Below are 4,394 nucleotides of genomic sequence, written 5' to 3' on the forward strand. Positions count from 1 at the left end.
GTACACAGACTGCCAAGACCAAGCGAGCAGCACGCAAGGCCCGTTGCACCAACCCTCCAGCTCAGGCCTCAGCTCCGCTGTCCTGCCCTCACTGTCCAAGAACCTTCCGGGCTCGGATTGGCCTCATCAGCCACCTTCGAACCCACCCTGCCCCCTAGTAAATTTGTACATAATTATAGTGAAGATGGTCATCTCTTATCAAAGAGGACGAACGACATATATGTATACCTTGTAATTGTAAGTAGTCAACACTCCACAGATTTCTCCAAATGGTAGTTTAAGTTTACTGAAACATGTCACTGATCTAGGATGAAGAGGATGAAACTGTGTCTGCTGCCTTTACAGAGGGGGATCCAGAAAGGCATACAGAGCTATGTTACTGATAGTTCTCTTCTCATTCACATTCTGGGTGGAATATAGAGTGTGACATTTAGCCTACACTGAAGTATTGCACATTCTCATCCTTTTTAACAGAGCATGGCTGGACAGCAGCAGGATGGTTCCTCAGCTTCCACTGCACAGACTGACACAGTGAGATGGATGTTCAGGAAACACCAGAGCTTCATTCTGTGGAATTCATGTGCAACTGTATAATTTAATGTCCTCTATGTATTCCCAGTTATCAGTAAAACAGGTTTACAAACTGCATTTGCTGAGAAAAATCCAAAAACAGATTAGGAGGACAGATCTGGAAATTGAAAGACTGGAGCACAAGTTAGAGGTGGTGATGGTCACAGGAGAATTATGTTAACTACTGGAACATGAACTGAACTATCTCTTTATTTGTAGGAAATAAAGAAGAGCAAATGAAATGTGTATCATGTCTTTATTTGCTGTGGTGGTGATGATGGAGACTTAAACTCTAAAGTGATTCTTGCATACGGTGTCTCTGACTGCTCTGCTGTCCTGGATAGCTGCAGGTGGATGGGCTCATCATCTGGGTCTTCAGTTTGTAGGGCAGGGTGTTGCTCTCCTCTAATAGTGGTAATATTATGAAGAACAACACATGCCACAGTAATATCACAGGCCCTCTCAGGGGTCACCCTGAGGAGACGTAGGCTCTGGAAACGGGCTTTCAGCAGGCCTATGGTCATCTCCACCCGGGCTCTGGTCCTGCAGTGAGCCCGGTTGAAGTTCTGTTGGGGGCCTGGTTCAGGGTCAGGGTATGAGGTCATCAGCCTGGGTTGTCATGGTAACCCCTGTCACCCAGCAGAAGGCCATCAAACTCTCCTGTAATGTATAGTGGATACATCAGAGCATATTAAAGGAGGGAGACAAGAGAATTCTATTGTGAAAATCTTTATGCTGCTGACCACGCTGCAGTCTGTTGCTCAGGTTGGACTCTCCATAAATCCTGGAGTCATGAACAGACCCAGACCACGTGGCCTCCACATTAGAAATGATGTATGCAGCATCACATCTGATCTGGACAGTGCAGAGAATGACAGATGTTGAACTATGATGCAGTCTTTAACATTTAGAAACAGTAGTCAGTCTACCTGTAGCCTACCTGCACATTTATGCTGTGAATGGACTTCCTGTTCATGATGTGAGGGAGCTGTGATGGGGATGTATGTGCATCTATGCAGCCAATCACACTGGGAAATCCTAAAAGAAATTCAAATGACTGATCCCAGTCTGAGGCTGCAGCACAATGTCATTAACAGAATATGATTTAAAATGAATTTAACAGATCTCTACATCATTCACCTGCAATCCTGTGGAGCTCCTCCTTGATGTTCTGACAGGTTTGTGTCCAGGAAAACCACAATGATGGTAAAAGTCGTTTCAGAGCCAGGAAAACTTTTCTGACTGTCCTCCATACAGTTGTCTTACTCTGCATCTCTGACATCATATAAAAACTTCCATTTGCAAAGAACCGCAGCGCAACACACAATATCTGCTGGATGTGAGAGCATGACTGGTTGGTAATGTAAATGTAAGGACGGATTAGGTTGTTTATGTAGATTATGGACTTGAAACGATTACGAAACGGTACCGCTCAAACCGATAATTGCAGATGACACACAACTGTATTTATCTATGAAGCCAGATGAAACTGATCAGTTAGCTAGACTGCAAGATTGTCTTAAGGACATTAAAACCTGGATGACTTTTAACTTCCTACTGCTAAATTCAGACAAAACTGAAGTCATTGTATTTGGCCCCAAACATCTTAGAAACTCTCTTTCAAAGCAAATAGTTACTCTGGATGGCATCACATTGGCCTCCAGTACTACTGTGAGGAATCTTGGAGTTATTTTTGACCAGGACATGTCCTTTAACTCACACATAAAGCAAGTCTGTAGGACTTCCTTTTTTCACCTGCGTAATATTGTAAAAATCAGGAACATTCTGTCTCAGAGTGATGCAGAAAAATTAGTTCATGCTTTTGTTACTTCCAGGCTTGACTATTGCAATTCCTTATTATCGGGTTGTCCAAATAGCTCTCTCAAACATCTACAGTTGATCCAAAACGCTGCTGCGAGAGTACTGACAGGAGTTAGCAAAAGAGATCATATTTCCCCTATACTTGCTTCTCTTCACTGGCTTCCTGTTAAATCCAGAATAGAATTTAAAATCCTTCTTCTGACATATAAAGCTCTTAATAACCAATCTCCATCATATCTTAAAGATCTGATAGTACCTTATTATCCTAGTAGAACTCTTGGCTCTCAAACTGCAGGCTTACTTGTTGTTCCTAGAATTTCTAAAAGTAGAATGGGAGGCAGAGCCTTCAGTTATCAGCTCCTCTCCTGTGGAACCTGCTCCCAGTTTGGGTTCTGGAGGCAGATACCCTCTCTATTTTTAAGACCAGGATTAAAACGTTCCTTTTTGACAGATCTTATAGTTGGGGCTGACTGGGTGACCCACAGGGGTTCGGCTTGTGTCTTCATTGTACAGCTGACCCCCTCTTGGACGTCCCTTCGTTCTGCCTCTAGTCATGCTGCTATAGGCCTATAGGCTGCTGGGGGACTTTTCTTGACGCACTGAGCCCTTCTCTATCTACCTTTACATTTAATATGTATACCGTTATTGCAGTACATTCACTCTGTTTCCCCCTGTGCTATTTCTCCGAGTGTCCCTGGTCCCAGAGCTGGATGCTTCAGATCTGTGGTTGATGTTCCACCAGCTGGTCCAGTCTCCACCATGTCCACTGTGGGATGCTGCTGCTGACCTTCCTCCAGCCCTCTGCTTCCAGCTCCCCTTTTCCACCAGTCAACTCTGCATTGCCTTCACTATACTGTTATGCTAACTTACATACTGTTTGAATTTTACTGCTAGCTATATAAGGAGTATGTTTAATGTCAGAGCCGTACATCATCAGAGTAAACTATGAGTCAGTTTTCAATGTTAGCTTATACTTTGTCTGTGTCACATATCCTGTCATACATGTATCCAAATGTGTGTTGTGTTTTCCTTGCTTTCCCACCCCTCCCTCTTCTCCCATCCCTCCCCCTTGCCCTCTTCTGTCCTTCTCAACCCGCCCGGCCAGCAGGCAGATGGGTCCCCCCTATATAGAGCCGGGTTCTGCTCGAGGTTTCTTCCCTGTTAAAAGGGTGTTTTCCTGCCACTGTCTCCTTTGGGCTGCTCTGGGGGTCAGGCATATGGGTTCTGTAAAGCGTCTTGAGACGATTTGACTGTAATTGACGCTATATAAATAAAATTGAATTGAATTGAATTGAATTTTGATCAGATTTGATGAGTTTTGATCACGTTGTCTAAATAGTTTGTTTTTATATGTCTTTCTCCCTTTGTCTTTCTTTTCCCTTTCTCTTGGAGAGGACACCGCTCCCGCCAACTGAATGACAATCGAGAAACGGTTAGGGTTAGTAATTTCACGAGAAAAGTTTCTCTTTTGTTGTTTGTGGTTGTGGGAAATAGAAGAAATGCTGCTGCTGCTGGTGATTGCAGCTGCAGAACATCATGAAAAAGTTTATTTCAGTAATTCCATTCAAAAAGTCAGCATTCACGTAGAGTATTTGTGGCACGCAGGTCGATCAGACTAGAGGACAAATTGTGCATTGTCTACATATGAAGAAATGTTTATTGCTGTTTATTGTCGCTGTTTATATCGCCATTGCTATTTACTATCTTATTATTTTGTTTATTAAAAACCATTATTAACACTTGCCCAAGTGTCTCATTCAACAACAACAACCGATGTGACGGACGGAGCCGACAGAAAGCAGCAGCAGCAGCCAGAGAGACGTTGATCTGATGGCGGGAGTTGGTTCTTTGTGGCGGCGGAGGAAGACCTGCGGGTGGGTGGCTGCCTGGGAGGACCGCTAACCGCTACTGACAAACCAACAACAAGAACAACAAGCTAGCAATCAGTCAGTGTTCCAGTTACAAAATCATGATCATCATCGTCGAAGTCTAACCTCTAGGCT

The 4,394-nt window shown here is 43.8% G+C and overlaps 1 long non-coding RNA gene across 1 annotated transcript; it reads right to left on the reverse strand.

The window, feature by feature from the left end:
• Positions 1-807: 807 nt before the first annotated feature.
• Positions 808-2,012, reverse strand: LOC127530279 (uncharacterized). Its single transcript, XR_007936740.1, has 2 exons — positions 1,511-2,012; positions 808-1,425 (listed from the first exon to the last, which is right to left on the reverse strand). It is a non-coding gene; the product is annotated as an uncharacterized LOC127530279 (long non-coding RNA).
• Between the last annotated feature and the right edge of the window lie 2,382 nt (positions 2,013-4,394).

This window comes from Acanthochromis polyacanthus, chromosome 16 (assembly GCF_021347895.1).
Source record: "Acanthochromis polyacanthus isolate Apoly-LR-REF ecotype Palm Island chromosome 16, KAUST_Apoly_ChrSc, whole genome shotgun sequence".
NCBI classification, from domain to species: Eukaryota; Metazoa; Chordata; class Actinopteri; family Pomacentridae; genus Acanthochromis; species Acanthochromis polyacanthus.